At 41.0% G+C, this 20,651-nt stretch overlaps 1 long non-coding RNA gene across 2 annotated transcripts in view; it reads left to right on the plus strand.

The window, feature by feature from the left end:
* LOC112445842 (uncharacterized) overlaps nucleotides 1–20,651 on the plus strand; it is a 283,840-nt gene that overhangs the window by 50,999 nt on the left and 212,190 nt on the right. Inside the window, exon 5 of one of the 2 annotated variants that reach the window (XR_003033830.2) lies at nucleotides 18,285–19,681. The exons of the other annotated variant lie outside the window; for it this stretch is intronic. This is a non-coding gene — a long non-coding RNA (uncharacterized lncRNA). Of the gene's footprint in view, nucleotides 1–18,284; nucleotides 19,682–20,651 lie in introns of those variants that run through there. 2 annotated transcript variants of the gene reach the window in all.

Below are 20,651 nucleotides of genomic sequence, written 5' to 3' on the forward strand. Positions count from 1 at the left end.
ATGTCATTGGGAGATATATGTGTCTTTCTGTCTGTATGTCTAATCTTTTTTTTTTATCTCAATGGTTTTCTGGTTTTTAAAATGTTTTGTGATAAAATGCATATAAAATATACTGTCTTCACCATTTTATTATGTTATTCATAATACATTCATTATGTATTCATTATGTAATACATATTCATAATACAAAAACACAGTATGTTATTCAGTGGTATTACCTACCTTAACAATGTGTACAAACATCATCACTATTTGCTCCAAAAGCTTCTCCATCACCTTAAACAAGCCCTGTTATCATGAAGCAGTAACTCCCCTTTCCCCTCACCTGTGGTAACCTCTAATATACTTTCTGTCTTCATAAAATTACCTATTGTAGATATTTCATATAAGTGAAACTATACAATATTTATCTCTTTGTATCTGGCTTATTTTACATGATGTAATGCTTTCCAGGTTCATCCATTTTATTGCAAGTATCAGTACCTTATTTCTTTTTATGGCTGAATAATATTCCATTGCATGATATACCATAGTTTGTTTATCCACTCATCTATTCATGGATAAGCATTTCCATCTTTTGGCTGTTTTGAATAATGCTAAACAAACATTGGTGTATAACTATCTGTTCCAACCCCTGTCTTCAGTTCTTGTGGATCTATACCTAGGAGAGGAATTTCTATCTAATCTTGATTCCTCTTTCTTCTTTGTTCATTTATCCACAGGCAGACAAAGACAGCTTATTCCTTCTCACGTTATTTAAAATCTCGAGTAAGCTTGAGATTTTCTCTCATTGCCCATGAGAAATTCTGGTTGTTTCTATTTTGGTCTCTATCTGTGATGGGTCATTCTACATAGAGAGAAGCTCCTTTGTGACTGTGACTAACAACTCAGAGTGGGAGGGCAGTTCTCTGTAGAAAAGAGAGATTCTGTTTCTAGAAATAGGGGATGCTAGTGGGCAGAGGCGGAGAAGGCAATGGCACCCCACTCCAGTGTTCTTGCCTGGAGAATCCCAGGGACAGTGGAGCCTGGTGGGCTGCCGTCTATGGGGTCGCACAGAGTCGGACACGACTGAAGCGACTTAGCAGCAGCGGCAGCAGTGGGCAGAGGTAGAGGTAAATCTGTCCACTGTCATCTCATTCTAGCTGTGAGCAGGAAACTCATCTTGGCTGTTGATCAGGGATCCTTGGATGAGTGGAATAACTTAAGAATGACATAGTTGGAGTCTTGCCAAAATGAGGGAAAACAGAAACTGTCAGTGCTTCTGATCAGAATACTTATTGCGATCCCCTCTTGGGAGAGTGTTTTGATGTTATCTAGCAGGGGTGGAAGTGTGCAGACACTCTGACGTTCTGTCCTTGATGAAGTCCAATACAGCCTCTAGAAACATGAAGGAGACGCAGCATTGTTTGTAATTGTCTAAAATGGACAACACTTGAAGCTTTTATCAGCTGGCTAAATACATATTGTAGTGTGTTTATAGAAGGGGAAGCTGATGCTGCCTTTAAAAATGACCTCGGTCTCTATGTATAGACAGGCTCAAAAGTATAACACTGAATGAAAAAAAATCAAGTTTCAGTATCATATTGATAGCAGCTACACAGATATTGGGATTCCCTGGTGGCTCAGACGGTGAAGAATCTGTCTGCAATGCAGGAGACCTGGGTTTGATCCCTGGATCAGGAAGATCCCCTGGAGAAGAGAATGGCCACCCACTGCAGTATTCTTGCCTGGAGAATCCCATGGACAGAGGAGCCTGGTGGGCGATAATCCATGGGTTCATGAGTAACAGTTTCTTATAGATATTAGAAAACATATAACACTATATTCAGCATTGTTCTAGAATATATGTATATAAAATAAAAGGACAAAGCCCTGTATAGGGAAGACTCCCAACAAATTTGATAATGAGAGGTAAATAGGACAAGGGGAAAAATCAAGGGGATTTCAAGGTTTCTCTGTATTCCTTTTTTTCATCCTAAAATTAGCTCTGTTAGATTGGAATTGACCCACACTGCTGTATATAAAATAGATAACTAATAGGAACTTACTGTATAGTGCATGGAACTCTACTCAATACTCCGTAATGACCTATATGAGAAAAGAATCTAAAAAGAGTGGATATGTGTGTATGCATAAGTGATTCACTGTTCTGCAAGCAGAAACTAACACAACATTGTAAACCAACTATACTCCTATTTTTAAAAAATAGCTCTGTTAAATTGACTAAAAGTCAGTTATTTCAGGCTGTTTGATACTGTATTTTCCCCTCAGTGTCCTATATCCATTTTTTCAGGCTTTTCACAATTAAAAAGTAGCACATAGTTAGAGTTCAAATGGAATACAAGTTTTTTCTTTCATCTTAAAATTATGGAATTCATATGCAGAGAGAGAAAAGGATACTTGATTAGTTAGTAGATGAAATAGTGTATTTTTTTTTAACTTGGTGTTTTTTCAAGTAACCCTAAGAATAGGCTCTTGGCAGCATCTCCCTGCTGTGCTGTACTTCTTCACACCATTTTCTATCATTTATGCGTTAGAGAGCGTTTTGTCCTTAATCTTCCCTGTGCCGTGGTATTCCCCTAACTAGCAAAATGCCCAGTGTGTTTCCTATTAACCTCAAAATTCCTACCAGGATTTAGTCCTAGAGCCCTGAAATGCCTCCTATCATTTTAGCAAACAATCAGACTGCTCCCTGCACGTCAAAAGCTGGCAGAAATAAACTACCCAAATTGGTATTCCTGGGAGAAGAAAGTCCTGGGAGGTGAAGATAGATTGCAGAAATCCTATTCATACCAGGAGGGAAAAGTCATTAAATAATTGCGCATGAGGCAGTTGATGACAGCCTTGTCTCTTTTGCTTCTGTAAAAACACTAACAGAGATTTGCAACCTCTTGCCCGATTCTGAAGTGGTTAACATTTTATAACAGGAACCTTAACGGCCAGGAAAAGAATCTCAGAAAGAGCGTTGCTCGCTTGGCCCTGACATCACTCTATGGGAATGAGTATTGTCTTACACGATGGAATGTTCTCTATCCGTCCTCCGAGAGGGAATCTGGCTTGGTATGCAAATTAAAATATTGTTTGGAAAAATCTGTTGCCTCAAACGACAGAAAATTTTTTTTTTGTCTAATCCAGCTCTTTGGTCCTTTGTTGGCCACGCAGTTGACAGCAGGCTCAGCCCAGCAGTTGGTCTGGGCCACGCTCTTGCATTTTGTGACGGAGCACAGTCCTGGCTTTTTGTGATGGCAAAGAGGCAAAAAGCCCTACATTCTTGAGACCTAAAACAAAGGAAGGGATCATGGACTTGAAATACTTGTACGCCCTTAAAAGTGTTTAGAATTTGAGTGTGACTTTGTTCTCTCTGTTGGCAAGTCGGCACGTGAGGTAGTGAGAAGCCGGCTTATTTGGATAGGTGGCCTTTCTCATCTCCCTTCAAGCTTCCTTGAAGGGGGTCTACCCCCAAATGAAGTCATCTAGTCTCAAGTTCTGCAGGCTGGAAATAATTTGAAGTTATTCAGAAATGTCATACATTTCGCATGCTCTGCTCTCCATTGTTTGACTGGGGTTGAGCCTGAGTTCACAGGTGTGGATTCAAGGAGAGGCTAATGCTGTCACTTGCAGGCATGACTCCTGCATCCCTCAGGCAGTGGTTCTCTGAGAGGAGTCCTGAACACCATCTTGAGCATCATTTGGGAGCTTGTTAGAACTATAGAGTCCACCTTAAATCTACTGGGAGTGAGACCCAGAGATCTGTGATGTAACACACTCAGGGTATGGCAATCCACTCCAGTACTCTTACCTGGAGAATCCCTTGGAACAGAGGAGCCTGGCAGGCTACAGTCCATGGGGTCATGAAAAGTTGGACCTGACTGAAGCGACTTAGCAGCAGCAGCAGCCAGGTGACTCAGATACACACTCAAGGGTGAGAACCACTGCTTGAGGTAAATCTGTCTACTTGGATGGAGAGAAGCCCAACTCTGAGCCCTTTAGCTCTTCCCTTCCCCACTGTGGCTAAAATCAAACTGCCAAATTTGTCATCAGATTATTTACAGTGGAGTAATTTTAAGTTGCCATCATGTGCAAAGGACTTGAGGCGTTACTGCTTTGAAATTGGCAAGAAGATGTCTTTCCTGAGAAAGTAAATGTCTCCTCCTTAGTTGTCAGAGGGAAATGGGAGTCTGGGGTTAGTGCCCTTACAAAAGGGGCCGGGGAGACCTGGCTCCCTCTTCCTTTCTGCCACATGAGGTAATAGTGTCCAGTTAGCACCCATGTGGTGATCCCTTTGTGCATCAAGAGATAAACTTGAAATTAATATTAGGAAAGTCTTTTCTTGATGGTGTATCTCCTCTAATGACTTCTATTACTTAATTGTGTTGCTTTGTACAGGACTCTTTGAGGTGAAAGTCACTCAGTCATGTCCAACTCTTTGCAACCCATGGACTATATATTCCATGGAATTCTCCAGGCCAGAATACTGGAGTGGGTGAAAGTGAAAGTGAAGTCGCTCAGTCGTGTCCGACTCTTTGCGACCCCATGGACAGTAGCCTACCAGGCTCCTCGGTCCATGGGATTTTCCAGGCAAGAATACTGGAGTGGACTGCCATTTCCTTCTCCAGGGGATCTGCCCAACCCAGGGATCGAACCCGGGTCTCCTGCATTGCAGACAGACACTTTACCATCTGAACCACTAGGCAGCCTTTCCCTTCTCCAGTGGATCTTCCTGACCCAGGAATTAAACCAAGGTCTCCTGCATTGCAGGCGGACAGAAACAGGACTCTGCAGAAACCAATTTGGCATTTCAGACAAATGATGACATTTCTGGTTGCAGAATATACATATATTATGTACATGAACGTGAACGTGAAGTTTCTCAGTCGTGTCCGACTCTTTGCGACCCCATGGACCATAGCCTACCAGGCTCCTCTGTCCATGGGATTTTCCAGGCAATAGTACTGGAGTGGATTGCCATTTCCTTCTCCAAGGGATCTTCCCAACCCAGAGATTGAACCCGGGTCTCCCACATCGTAGACAGACGCTTTACCGTCTGAGCCACCAGGGAAGTCCATAGGAATATCTAAATGCAAGAAATGGAGAACTATATGTTTTACAGCTCCTACTTTTCCTGGTGTCTATCTTTTAAAAGGCTCAATATGGAAATAATGCCATAATTATTGATGGAAGTGATTGAGAACAAAAACTGACATTGACCAAGAACTTAGAATAAGTGAAGTGCTTACCATACGCTATCTTATTTAGTGTACCAAGCAGTTCTGAGAATAAGTCATTTGCCCCAATTTACAGATGAACAAACTGAATCTTTAGATACTTATTGTAGCAGTTCATCAGCTGTTCAGTGTGTGCATGCATGTGTGCTCAGTCTGTCCAGGTGTTTGCAATCCCCTGGATTGTAGCCCACCAGGCCCCTCTGTCCATGGGATTATCCAGGCAAGAATACTAGAGTGTGTTGCCATTTCCTCCTCCAGGGGCTCTTCCTGACCCAGGGATGGAACCTGTGTCTCCAGCATCTCCTTCATTGGAAGGTGGATTCTTTACCAATGAGCCACCTGAGAAGCCTGGCTGTTCAGTGGTGGTTTCTTTATTATTCTTTTGTTAACAGAGGAATCCAGAATTATTGTGGGCAGTGTGTAGTTATGTGCTCAGGCACAGAGGGCTCAGTCTCAGGATATGAACTATGTTTGAGCTTAAGTCAAACATTATTCTCTTTCCCAGTGATTCACTTGAAGGTAGCTATGTGACCTGGTTCTGGCCAATTAAATGTAAGGGGAAAATGTGGGAACTGCTGTGAAAACCTATCCTCCCTAATAAGGTAGAGACCTGCATATATAAAAGACCTCGTTCCTTCTTACTTGGACTGCTGTCTTATAAGGATGTGGTGTTTTGTTGGAGCTGCAGCAGCCATATTGCAACTATGAGGTAAAAGCCAGGGGAGAACTGTTAAAGTTTTCTTCCTTGGCAGTGTTCTGTTTCTGGGTTTCTGGTTGTGAGTGAACAAACCCTTGTTGTTTAAGTCACTTTTTGTTAGGCATCATGTTGCTGGCTACTTAAAGTATACATTCTAAGGACATATGTGTTTATCAGGTACCAAAATAGGGATTAAAACCCACATTTAACTGATGGTAAGCACCATCCTGGTGTGTTCTTTCTCTTACCACTTGCCTTCCTGCCTTTTAACAAAGATAAAGTTGGTCTGATACTAGCCTGCTAAATTTGAATTCCTAGGAAAACGACCAACAATGAGGGTATTTGAAAACATCCTATTAAGTACAGTTTGTTCTAGACTACATTTTGACAAGTAATACTTTATCAGTATTTTTTCAGGTAGCCTGGTAAATTTTAGGTATGCATGTAATAAACACATTCTTCTGGTAAAAATTCAAATATTACACAAAGCCAAAATTGTCCACAGCTTACTCAATTCCACTTTCCTCTCTAGAAGTAATCATCCATCCCCTGTTCATAAGGTATCGTCCTGGATTATTTCCTATTTAGTTGGATTTTTACAGGCTCAGATTGAGATACTTTTTATTATGAGAGTCAAATTGCACTGTACTGCATATATTGTATCATGATTTGTTTTAACTTCACAACATGTCTTAGAGATTTTTTCCCACATTAGTTAATTAGGTGTTTTTTATTCTCATTACATGCAGCCCAGTGTTCTGCAGTAGTAACATACCAAGATTTTATTTAGTCATCCCTTTGGCTAAAAATGATACCTGACACAATAGCCACTTGATAAACATTTGTTAAGTAAACTTGTCTTTGAAATTATTTAGGGTGTTTCATAATTTTTCCTTGTTTCAAACAATTTTCTATTGAAATGTAAATTTTAGAGTCAATTTGCCTAGAAATATTCCTGTTAGGAGTATGTAATTTTATTTGTAAGAATTGATATTTCTATAATTTTTTCCATACTTTTTTTTTTTTTTTTGGTACCCGTGTATTTCTGTCATACAGGTACCTTGGAGAGAAATTGATTCAAATGGGATATAAATTTGTAAGGCTTAATAGTTACAGCCAAAATTCTTTTCAATGAAACTTCTATATTTTCTGTGCTATCACTAGTTTATGATGGTGACAGTAATGGTGATGATTATAATGATGCAGTAATAAGGGTGACGGTGGTGACTGTAGTGAGGGTGACAATGTTTGTGATTATACTATGCTGAAAATGAACCCAGGGCTTTTCTGTAATAGTTCAGTTTCACTCTGCTTATCCTCAGATATCCTATTACCTGCTATTTTATCACTCATTCTGAGTCTGGAGAGAAATCCTGATGCTTCACCTAAAGCGATGTTAGGAAAACTAGGCTTGATTGATAATATACATTTTATAATTGCTAACAAAATATTGGGCCAGTGCTCAGTGAATGCTTGAGAATTGCAATGTTAAGTGATACAGACTTGCTTTTTAGGAATAAAGACTCCCACAACCTTGAACAAGTGTTATAATGTCCTAGGATGGCAGAGTTTTAGACTTTTAGAAGGGAAGACAAGCAATGAAAATAAAATAGTTGACTGCTTATGTAAGTGCTTATATAGTTGTGTTGCTGAGTACCAGAAATCCCAGCTCAACTCCTCCAATCTGTTTCTTAATAAACCCCCAGATTTCTGTATTTAGGTAGATTCCTGAACCTTAGAGGCAGCACTTAACTGGATTCCTCCATTTACAATTTATTTATACATTTTTTAACTGGTTAAGCAAAATTTAGAACTCCTAAACTTTGTTCAACTATGATGGGCTCATCTTCTTTATTTATTTTTTTTAAATAATTGTGTTTGAGGTCTCCCTTTCCCAGGCTTCAAGGTTGAATTCTTTCTTCCTTTTGGTTTCTGCCCTCCTAAGGTTGGTCCAGTGGTTTGTGTAAGCTTTGTATAGGGTGAGATTTGTGCTGAGTTTTTATTTATTTGTTTTTCCTCTGATGGGCAAGGCTGAATGAGGTGGTAATTATGTCTGTTGATGATTTGGTTTGTATTTTTGTTGTTTAGGTGAGGCATCCTGCACAGGGTGCTACTGGTAGTTGGGTGATGCCAGGTCTTGTATTCAGTTCAGTTCAGTCGCTCAGTCGTGTCCGACTCTGCGACCCCATGAATCGCAGCATGCCAGGCCACCCTGTCCATCACCAACTCCCAGAGTTTACCAAAACTTATGTCCATTGAGTTGGTGATGCCATCCAACATCTCAACCTCTGTCGTCCCCTTCTCCTCCTGCCCTCAATCTTTCCCAGCATCAGGGTCTTTTCAAATGAGTCAGTTCTTTGCATCAGGTGGCCAAAGTATTAGAGTTTTTCAGCTTCAACATCATTCCTTCAAATGAACATTCAGGACTGATCTCCTTGCAGTCCAAAGGACTCTCAAGAGCCTTCTCCTACACCACAGTTCAGAAGCATCAATTATTCAGCTCTCAGCTTTCTTTATAGTTCAACTCTCACATCCATACATGACCACAGGAAAAACCAAAGTTTTGACTAAACAGACCTTTGTTGGCAAAGTAATGTCTGCTTTTTAATATGCTGTCTAGGTTGGTCATACCTTTTCTTTCAAGGAGTAAGCGTCTTTTAATTTCATGGCTGCAGTCACCATCTGCAGTGATTTTGGAGCCCCAAAAAATAAAGTCTGACACTGTTTCCACATTTGCCATGAAGTGATGGGACCGGATGCCATGATCTTAGTTCTCTGAATGTTGAGCTTTAAGCCAACTTTTTCACTCTCCTCTTTCACTTTCATCAAGAGACTCTTTCGTTCTTCTTCACTTTCTGCCATAAGGGTGGTGTCATCTGAATATCTGAGGTTATTGATATTTCTCCCGGCAATCTTGATTCCAGCTCGTGCTTCATCCAGCCCAGCGTTTCTCATGATGTAGTCTGCATATAAATTAAATAAGCAGGGCAACAATATGCAGCCTTGACCTACTCCTTTCCCCATTTGGAAACAGTCTGTTGTTCCATGTCCAGTTCTAACTGTTGCTTCCTGACCTGCATATAGATTTCTCAAGAGGCAGATCAGGTGGTCTGGTATTCCCATCTCTTTCAGAATTTTCCACAGTTTATTGTGATCCACACAGTCAAAGTCTTTGGCATAGTCAACAAGGCAGAAATAGATGTTTTTCTGGAAGTCTCTTGCTTTTTCCATGATCCAGAGGATGTTGGCAATTTGATCTCTGGTTCCTCTGCCTTTTCTAAACCCAGCTTGAACATCTGGAAGTTGACGGTTCACGTACTGCTGAAGCCTGGCTTGGAGAATTTTGAGCATTAATTTACTAGTGTGTGAGATGAGTGCAATTGTGTGGTAGTTTGCGCATTCTTTGGCATTGCCTTTCTTTGTGATTGGAATGAAAACTGACCTTTTCCAGTCCTGTGGCCACTGCTGAGTTTTCCAAATGTGCTGGCATATTGAGTGCAGCACTTTCATAGTATTATCTTTGAGGATTTGAAATAGCTCAACTGGAGTTCCATCACCTCCACTAGCTTTGTTCATAGTGATGCTTTCTAAGGCCCACTTGACTTCACATTCTGGGATGTCTGGCTCTAGGTGAGTGATCACACCATTGTGGTTATCTGGGTCATGAAGATCTTTTTTGTACAGTTCTTCTGTGTATTCTTGCCACCTGTTATTAATATCTTCTGCTTCTTTTAGGTCCATACCATTTCTGTCCTTTATCGAGCCCAATTTTGCATGAAATGTTCCCTTGGTATCTCTAATTTTTGGAAGAGATCTCTAGCCTTTGCCATTCTATTGTTTTCCTCTATTTTTTTGCACTGGTCACTGAAGAAGGCTTTCTTATCTCTCCTTGCTATTCCTGAAACTCTGCATTCAAATGAGTATATCTTTCCTTTTCTCCTTTGCTTTTCACTTCTCTTCTTTTCACAGCAATTTGTAAGGCCTCCCCAGACAGCCTTTTTACTTTTTTGCATTTATTTTTCTTGGGGATGGTCTTGCTCCCTATCTCCTGTACAGTGTCACAAAACTCCATCCATAGTTCATCAGGCACTGTGTCTATCAGATCTAGTCCCTTGAATCTATTTGTCACTTCCACTGTAAATCGGAAGGGATTTCATTAAGGCCATACCTGAATGTTCTAATGGTTTCCCCTACTTTCTTCAATTTAAGTCTGAATTGGGCAATAAGGAGTTCATGATGTGAGCCACTGTCAGCTCCCGGTCTTGTTTTTGCTGACTGTATAGAGCTTCTCTGTCTTTGGCTGCAAAGAATATAATCAATCTGATTTTGGTGTTGACCATCTGGTGATGTCCATGTGTAGAGTCTTGTGTTGTTGGAAGAGAGTGTTTGCTATGACCAGTGCATTCTCTTGGCAAAATTCTATTAGCCTTTGCCCTGCTTCATTCCGTATTCCAAGGCCAAATTTGCCTGTTACTCCAGGTGTTTCTTTTTTTTTTTTTTCTAATTTTATTTTATTTTTAAACTTTACAATATTGTATTAGTTTTGCCAAATATCGAAATGAATCCGCCACAGGTATACCCGCGTTCCCCATCCTGAACCCTCCTCCCTCCTCCCTCCCCTACCCTCCCTCTAGGTCGTCCCAGTGCACCAGCCCCAAGCATCCAGTACCGTGCATCGAACCTGGACTGGCGACTCGTTTCATACATGATATTATACATGTTTCAATGCTATTCTCCCAAATCTCCCCACCCTCTCCCTCTCCCACAGAGTCCATAAGACTGATCTATACATCGGTGTCTCTTTTGCTGTCTTGTACACAGGGTTATTGTTACCATCTTTCTAAATTCCATATATGGGAAAGAGACACGTGTACCCCAATGTTCATCGCAGCACTGTTTATAATAGCCAGGACATGGAAGCAACCTAGATGCCCATCAGCAGATGAATGGATAAGAAAGCTGTGGTACATATACACAATGGAGTATTACTCAGCCATTAAAAAGAATACATTTGAATCAGTTCTAATGAGATGGATGAAACTGGAACCTATTATACAGAGTGAAGTAAGGCAAAAAGAAAAATACTCCAGGTGTTTCTTGACTTCCTACTTTTGCATTCCAGTCCCCTATAATGAAAAGGATATCTTTTTTGGGTGTTAGTTCTAGAAGGTCTTGTAGGTCTTCATAGATCTGTTCAACTTCAGCTTCTTCAGCATTACTGGTCGGGGCATAGACTTGGAATCACCACTTGTATTCAAATGGTTTCCTTTGTGTGAGTTCTCACTATTTGATACTCCATAGAGTTATATGCAGAGTACATCATGAGAAACACTGGGCTGGAAGAAGCACAAGCTGGAATCAAGATTGCCGGGAGAAATATCAATAACCTTAGATATGCAGATGACACCGCCCTTATGGCAGAAAGTGAAGAGGAACTAAAAAGCCTCTTGATGAAAGTGAAAGAGGAGAGTGGAAAAGTTGGCTTAAAGCTCAACATTCAGAAAACGAAGATCATGGCATCTGGTCCCATCACTTCATGGGAAATAGATGGGGAAACAGTGTCAGACTTTATTTTTTTGGGCTCCAAAATCACTGCAGAATGTGATTGCAGCCATGAAATTAAAAGACACTTACTCCTTGGAAGGAAAGTTATGACCAACCTAGATAGCATATTCAAAAGCAGAGACATTACTTTGCCAAAAAGGTCCGTCTAGTCAAGGCTATGGTTTTTCCAGTGGTCAAGTAGGGATGTGAGAGTTGGACTATGAAGAAGCTGAGCGCCGAAGAATTGATGCTTTGAACTGTGGTGTTGGAGAAGACTCTTGAGAGTCCCTTGGACTGCAAGGAGATCCAACCAGTCCATTCTAAAGGAGATCAGTCCTGGGTGTTCTTTGGAAGGACTGATGCTAAAGCTGAAACTCCAATACTTTGGCCACCTCATGTGAAGAGTTGACTCACTCGAAAAGACCCTGATGCTGGGAGGGATTAGGGGCAGGAGGAGAAGGGAATGATAGAGGATGAGATGGCTGGATGGCATCACCGACTCAATGGACATGAGTTTGGGTGAACTCCGGGAGTTGGTGATGGACAGGGAGGCCTGGCGTGCTGCAATTCATGGGATCGCAGAGAGTCGGACACGACTTAGCAACTGAACTGAACTGAGAGTTAGTTCTCTGGTAGTCTAGGGTCTTGGAGTTAGTCCTCCCACTCCAAAGGCTCAGAACTTGATCTCTCTCCAAAGACCAGCCTAGGTCCAGTCTACCAAGAGGAATTTCACCCGAAGTGAAAGGGCCTTTACTTCAGTTCCAAAAGCCAGTGCACAAGAATACAATGGAGATCTCTGACTCAGCAGAAACTGCCGCACTGCCCCCAGCCTGAGCCACTAGCCCTTAGAACGTAAAGGGAAATGCTGAGAGCTTGGAGACTTGGAAGAGCTTGGAAACTAAAGCCTATTTTTTAAATTAATTAATTAATTTTAATTTCAGGATAACTACTTTACAATATTGTGATAGTTTTTGCCATACATCGACCCGAATCAGCCATGGTACACATGTGCCCCCCATCCCGAATCACCCTCCCACCTCCCTCCTCACCCCATCCCCTGGATTGTCCCAGAGCACCGGCTGTGGGTGCCCTGCTTCCTCCTTTGAACTTGCACAGGTCATCTGTTTTACATATGGTAATGTACATGTTTCAGTGTTATTTTCTCAAATCATCCCACTCTCGCCCTCTTCCACTGAGTCCAAAAGTCTGTTCTTTACATCTGTGTCTCTCTTGCTGACTTGCATATAGGATCATCGTTACTGTCTTTCTAAATTCAATGTATATGCATTAATATACAGTATTTGTGTTTCTCTTTCTGACTTCACTCTGTATAATAGGCTCCGGTTTCATCTACCTCATTAGAACTGACTCAGAGGGGTTCCTTTTTATAGCTGAGTAATGCTCCATTGTGTATATGTAGTACAACTTCCTTATCCACTTGTCTGCTGATGAATATTAGGTTGTTTCCATGTCCTAGCTACTGTAAATAGTGCTTCAGTGAACACTGGGGTACATATGACTCTTTCACTTCTGATTTCCTCTGGATGTATGCCCAGCATTGGGATTGCTGGGTCGTATGGCAGTTCTCTTCCCAGTTTTTTAAGGAATCTCCACACTATTCTCCATAGTGGCTGTACCAGTTTGCATCCCCACCAACAGTGTAAGAGGGTTCCTTTTTTTCCATGCCCTCTCCAGCATTTATTGTTTGTAGACTTTTTGCTCATGGTCATTCTGACTTGTGTGAGATGATACCTCATTGTGGTTTTGATTTGCATTTTTCTAATAATGAGTGATATTGAGCATCTTTTCATGTGTTTATTAGCCATCTGTATGTCTTCTTTGGAGAAATGTATGTTTAAGTCTTTTTGCCACTTTTTGATTGGATTGTTCCTTTTTCTGGTATTGAACTGCATGAGCTGCTTATATATTTTGGAGATTAATTCTTTGTCAGTTGTTTCATTTGCTATTATTTTCTCCCATTCTGAAAGCTGTCTTTTCACCTTGCTTGTAGTTTCCTTCGTTGTGTAAAAGCTTTTAAGTTTAATTAGGTCCCATTTGTTTGTTTTTGTTTTTGTTTCCATTACTCTGGGAGTGGGTCATAGAGGATCTGGTTGCGATTTACGTCAGAGAGTGTTCTGCCTGTTTTCCTCTAAGAGTTTGATCTAGCAAAACTATGAGCTGATTGTAGACTTCTTTTGCTGTCACGTTGTGTATGTTGTTGTTGTTCAGCCACTAAGTTGTGTCCTACTCTTTGCAACCCCATGGACTGCACCATGCCAGCTTCCCTTTCCTTCACTATCTCCTGGAGTTTGCTCATGTCCATTGAGTCCGTGATGCCAGTTAACCGTCTCATCCTCTGTGGCCCCCTTGTATGTTTTGGTTGTTTGTGGTTTATTTTTTCACAAAATATTCATGTGGTCAAGGACTAATGCCACTTATCCAGTTAAACCTGATCAATTGCAATACGTCTTCTATGTCATTACGTTAAGCACTGGTTATTTTTTGTTTTGCATATAAAGTTTTTCCTAAATAATGAATCAAGTGCTTAAATGGTTGGGGAATTTATGAATATTCTGAATTATTTAGATTCAGTGTCTCAAGTGTATTTTTCTTTAAAAAAGTTTCTGGAATTCTTGGGTAAAGATCACATCTTAAATGTTTTTTGAATGATTCAAGAACTTGGATGCCAAACACCATGCTGTCATAATCTTACCATCTCTTAGAATGCTGTTGCCAAAAGGTCACTCTGGGGTAAAATATCTTTTCCGTTGTGTCCATCTGAGAATCATCATTGTACCCAGCAGAGTCAATGGGGAAGGAAGCTGTTTTCCCCACTTGGTTATGGAAGCAGGCTCTGACCCATTCCAGAGAGGAACTTACTGACCTGCATCCCTATTTCTCTGTCAGTCAGGATGTATATCCTAACTGATGTGAGCTGAAGTCTTGGTGAAGCTCCTGCCTATGACTCATTGTCTGATCCTAGATGCTTCTGGAAGGTCTGCCTACTCTGTGGAAGCTACTGATCAATGGGAGTCCTACAGATGGATGATGGGAGGACATGAGAAGAGATGGAATAATTTTGAATTAATCTATGAAAACTAAAATGCCTTTCCAGGTTGTTTATTTTTAATTCCAAAAGCTAACCTTGGCCCACTGCTGGAACCCTAGCTTGCATGTTTAAACCTGAAGCAGTCAAAAGCTGAAGCCTGGACTGAGAATTCACACATGGAGAGAGGCATCTTCCAGAAAATGAAGAGAAAGGAAAACTTTGGCCTTAAAATCAGTGTGGACTGTGGACCAGCAACACCCTAGAACCTAGGAACTTGTTAGACATTTAGAACCCTGGACTCCACTCCAGGCCTGCTCAATCAGCATCATAATTTTAACAATATTCCTTGATGTTTCCTATGTACAAACACGTGTGGGGAGTGACATTTTAGGCAGTATTAAGACAAGCTGCTTGTTTTCTCACCTCCATTCACCCTACTGCATAATACCACTTTCTATCTCTCTAGGAGGAGTCATTTTGGAGCATGTCAGAGGAGCCTTATGGAAAAGTGTTTGCCTGTGTGGAGAAGTTAAGATCAGAAATGGCAATAACAAAATAAGCAGTAGAGCTCTAGCACGCCATACATTGATAAGCTCTGTGCAGTTAGAGTGGGAATCCCCAGTGTTTTAAGGGCTGACCCTGAGCAATTAAAGGCTCACACTGAGAGGTTATAGCAGTGACACATCAGCAGGTTTTGGATAACTCAGCATGAGATAACACTGGGTAGAAACAGATGAAAGGATAGAATCACTCATGAGGTGTGGGATTGTGCCCTTTTCTAGCAGGTCCCGTCATGTCTGCACCTGACTGTCAAAAGCTCTGAATAAGAGAAGTGCTGTGATTGTTTTACATTGACCTTGGGTGGCCTACAAGACCTGGCATTTAACTCTGATATTATGGACTCAGTTTGGAGCTGACTCATTCACATACTCTGAAAGAACAGTATTTAACCTTATACCTTTTAAAAGCGAGGTATAATTAAGCTCTAGTAAATTGCACAAATCTTCATTTCAACTAAATTTTGACAATGACATGTATTAACCATCCAAAGCCAAAAAAATAGAACATTTCTGTTATCCCAAAAAGCTCTCTTGTGCCCCTCACTGGCTAATTCAACTTGGGGTTTATCACCATGCATTATTTTTCTTGTTTTAGAACTTCATATAAATGGGTAGATTCATGGGTACTCTTATGCCTTGCTTTTATCACTCAACATGTTTCTGAGAATCATCTATGTTTTTGATTGTACAGGTAAGTCAGGTTGCTGACTAGTATTGTACTGTGTGAACACACAAAACTTTACCTACATGTTGATGAACCCATAAGTAGTCTCCAATTTTGAGCTCATCAGTTACACTGCTTTGGTCATTTGTAAATAAATCTTTTTTTGGACATACATTTTTATTCATCTTAGATTATGACCCAGGAGCGGAGTGTTGTTTCTTAGGACTGATGTGTGTTTGACTGTTAGAAATTGGGACAACCCAGAGGGATAGGGTGAGGAGAGAAGTAAGGGGGTTCAAGATGGGAGGGGGACACATGTATACCTGTGGCCGACTCATCCTGATGTATGGCAGAAACCATCGCAATTATGTAAAGTAATTATTCTCCAATTAAAATAAAGTAATTAATTTAAAAAAATGGCCAAACAGTTCTCCACAGTGGTTGTACTGTTTTAAACTCTGATGAGAAATGTACAAGAATTCTAGTTGCTCCCTAACCTCACCAGTATTTGATGTCAGTCTTTTCAGTTTGGGTTTAAGGTCACATTTCCTTGGTAATTTGTAGATTCTTATTGTTCTTCTATTGCTGACTTACCAGGAATGTCATAGGTTAATTTCTCTCAACTGACAAGCCCCAGGCCTTTGGGACCTCAGAGTCCAGAGGGTCACGGGTACACTTTAATCAGGTCTGGTTTTGGAGATGGGAGATGGCTGCCTTGCACTTGTTCAGTTGCTCAGTTGTGTCTGACTCTTTGTGACCCCGTGGACTGTAGTCTGTCAGGCTCCTCTGTCCATGGGATCTCTCAGGCAAGAATACTGGAGAGGGTTGCCATTTCCTTGGGAAAGGCCCTATTCCTCCAATGGGGAAATCCATTTTCTGTCCTGCCCCAACCTTTGGCACAATACTCCTGAGAACTTTGTGACACACTGTGGGAATGATTTGATGGCTCAGCGTAGACTCGCTCTGTGGCCGAACTCTTGGTGTTGTCCACGTGTCCGCCACACATGACCACTGAACTTTCACTGCAACTTGGCTCCTTTCTCCTTACGCTTTCCGTCTGAATTTCATCTCCATTTGTCATTCTGCTGTGAGTGAGAACACTTACGGCTCTCCTCTCACTTGGGACTAGCTCATTGTTTTCTAGAAATTTGTTCCTTTAGGGTTCTTTGCATCTTTGCTCTTGAAAGGAGTTTATAAAAGTTTGATTTTTGTAGCCATCAGGGCTATTTTGGTGGTTGGAGTAAGAATGATGCTCTGTTAGGACTTTGTACATTTTAGCCAGAATCAAAAGTCGTGTACTCCCCACCCCACCCCACCCCACTCCATTCTTCTCTGTGATGTGCCAAAAATCTTCTCTGGATTAAAGCCTAAAGACTGACATTGCTTTAGAAATCACGAGCCAGGAGGCTCACAGTAACCCAGTGTGGAAACCCTGGAGCTAGTAGAAGAGCCAAACTATGTGACACTTTCATGTTAATATTTTAAAGATTAAAATAGCATCCATTAAACCATGATAGCTGTCACCCCCAAGCACATTACTAAACATCACTGGGTCAAATTTCCTTGTCTATAAAATGAGAATAAAAAGAGTACTTGTACCATGGTCTTGCTGTAGACTTATAGAAATTATATATGTAAAGAGCTTAGAGGTGTGCTGCAAATGCCCGAGAAATGAAACCTTGGCTGTTATTAATATTAATATATTAGGACTAATGACAGTTAGTAGTTATAGCATTGGAAGTTTTGTTTTTAATCAAGGACTTGCTTCTTCTCGCCCTTTTGTATTGCAGTGTGTGCATGTGTGCTGTGCTTAGTTGCTAAGTCATGTCCCACTCTCTGTGACCCCATGGACTGTAGCCCTCCAGGCTCCTCTGTCCAGGGGATTTCCCAGGCAAGAGTACTGGAGTGGGTTGCCATGCCCTCCTCCAGAGGATCTTCCTGACCCAGGGATCGAACCCAGGTCTCCTGCATTGCAGGTCTTTACCACTGAGCCACCTGGGAAGCCCTAATTAAATCTTCAAGCTTTCTCTAGGGATTACTAAGAGTTAACAGAGCCAACCAACACTATAGTCAATATTCTAGTTCCATAAACAATGAGATCAGAAAATTGTGACTTAAAACTTCGTGCCTGTGGTAACAGTTAATATTATTCAGCAATATCTCTGGTTCTCCTGCCTTTGGGTGCGATTGTACCTTCGTGCCCCCTTGACATGAGGCAGGCAGGGCTGCATGACTTGCTTTGACCAAAGAAATATGGCTGCAAATACATTGAGTCTTTAAGAGCTCATTTGTAACACCTCATGCTTTCTTCCTCTAGCTGTGGGGACCAGGGATGTTCCAAGTGGTGGAGCCTCTGAGCAAAAGTGTTTTGGAGTAGAGTCATAGCTGGGCCATACTGAACATGTAGGATAAGCTGAACAAACCTCAACTTTAGATGATGGAGAGTTTGGAGCTATTTGTTACACACACATCACTAAGCCTATATTGACTGATGGATAGGGTACTTTTAGGATATGGTTCAGACTGTTTGCTTTGCTCTTATTAGGTAGGATTGCATCTGATGGAAGCACTGGCCAACCAGAAAACTCCTGGATGCCAAAGTTTGGATGGAGGGGGAGCCAGAGGCACAGGTGCCAGAGAGTGAGTTGAAACCATATTAAGGCAAGGTGCCAAACATCAGGGTGTCCAAGTTTGTCCACAGATCAGGTGTGGGACTGGTGGAGAGAGGCAGGAAGTAGAACCAGAATATTTGGAGCTGAGAAGAGGCAGTGATGGAGCAGGAACTGAGAAAGAAATCCTGGAACCAGGTAAGAGGGTTTATCCATGGAGTCTCATTACCAGCAAAGGGAGAGCCAAGGCAGTCTCCTTGGGGACAGCTGTTGGGTGTGTGGTGACCTGGCTGAAGGTCACGGGGTCATGTCAGCAAGTCCTCGGGGTGCTTTCTCTTTGGATGTACCCATCTTCACACCAGCAGGATTCCTGGGTCTGAGGAACAGCAGAGAAAGTCCTGTTCTGGACACCTTTTGTGCTCATTCTTTTTCTTATGATGAGGCTCTCCAGCTCCAGATTTAAAGAGAGATCTCTCTCTGATTAGCTGAAGAATCACACTCCCTTTGCCAGAGAGAACCACTTCTGGAACATCAGAACACATATCTTGGCTCCCTTTTAGGGCACCTTGTCATTTAAATCATACAGAATGTTACAAATACAGAGCTATCCATGTATGTTTCTAATTGGGTCAGCGATGTTAACGTTGCAGCAGTGTAAGCAGAGCATTTAAAAAAAAATTCCTTCAGTCCTTTTGGAATTCAGCTCATGGGCTTAACAGACATGTATTGACATAACTAACTTGTTCAACGTGTCTTTCTGTAAGTTATAAGTGAGGGGAAAGTAAAGCTTTGCATTAAGCTAACAGATGAGATTTTTGTATTAGGGATAATATACTTGATACACACTAAGAGGATACATAACCCAAAGTGCAGTTTCATTATTTAAGGCAAAATGACCTCCTCCTGGGAACTGAGGATTATTTTACAGGAAATAGAAATAATAGGAAGACTTTCTGGGCACTGAGTAATAACCTAGGATGTGAAATAACTTGACATGTGCCAATGGCCATGTATAGTATCCTTTGGTAGAAGATGATCGTCAAGATTGTATGGCAAATGGGTTACCAGGGCTGGAGAATGGACAATTCCTGTTATGACACACCAGGGACCAGGCTTTTTAAAAGCGTGTTTCATTCTCTTGCTTCTTAATCAGCTAGAAAGGTAGAAAATGGTCTCGTAAGTCTGTTTTTATCTGTGGCTATGAAGTGTATGCGGAGAAGGCAATGGCATCCCACTCCAGTACTCTTGCCTGGAAAATCCCATGGACGCAGGAGCCTGGTGGGCTGCAGTCCATGGGGTCACTAAGAGTCGGACACGACTGAAGTGACTTAGCAGCAGCATTAAGTGTATGACTTTTTTTTAACATTATAGCTTATTATTGCTTTTATTTTGACAATTAGCTTACTATGATAATAATATGCATTGACACACCAGCACATCCATCTATACAGAGTAGATGTTTAATAAATTCTTATTGAAATTCATTGTAGAAATACATTTATAAAGTCGGAAATCTCCTTTGCCAGAAAGCTGAGAACTCTTCTGTAAGAAAAAAATTCAGTGCAATAAGAAACATTTCAGTAGTTTGTAATATATGTGTGTATGATATGTATCACGTATATGTTATTCATACATATATAGGCACACACATACTTTATAGGAAACATTTCTAAAGAAATATTATCAAATGATCTTTAGGTGTTTAGAGGAAGATTTGTACAAGAAAGGTAGATTCAAAAAGAAAAGCTGCCTTAACTTACTTTATTGCTTCTTTGCTAAAGGTATTTATTCAGAACATCAGAAGTAAAGCTTTAAAGTCAAATGTCTGGAGAAATTTAAATATATGTGAATGCGTATGTTTAAATTGAAGAAGAATGTTGACAGAAATAAATCACTTTTAGAGAGAATTCCCAGGACCTGGTCCCTTTTAGGAAAGCTCTCCTGGTCCTTGTGCAAATACATGTTCCTTTAAAGTACTTGCCCACATAATTTATGGGTTTATGTCTGTATGCCTCTGTTTATTTTCGGTATAAAAATCCTTGCTTATAAAAAGGGTAGTTAAGTATGGTACTACATAACTGTGAGCCCTTTGCCTGACTTAAGAGTTTGGACTTAAGGAACATAAACTAAAGTCAGAGGTAATTCAATTAACATTCTGAACGCACAAAGGTATGCTCGCTTCTCAGCTTTAGGGCACAAAACAACCCCGTTAAATTATAGCAGTAATTACACCACACATGCACATTCTTTAAAATTTCATGAATCACAAGGCTGAGCTCTAATTTGAGATGTTTGTGTCTGTC

Source organism: Bos taurus, unplaced genomic scaffold, assembly GCF_002263795.3.
Source record: "Bos taurus isolate L1 Dominette 01449 registration number 42190680 breed Hereford unplaced genomic scaffold, ARS-UCD2.0 contig_X_unplaced, whole genome shotgun sequence".
Taxonomy (NCBI): domain Eukaryota; kingdom Metazoa; phylum Chordata; class Mammalia; order Artiodactyla; family Bovidae; genus Bos; species Bos taurus.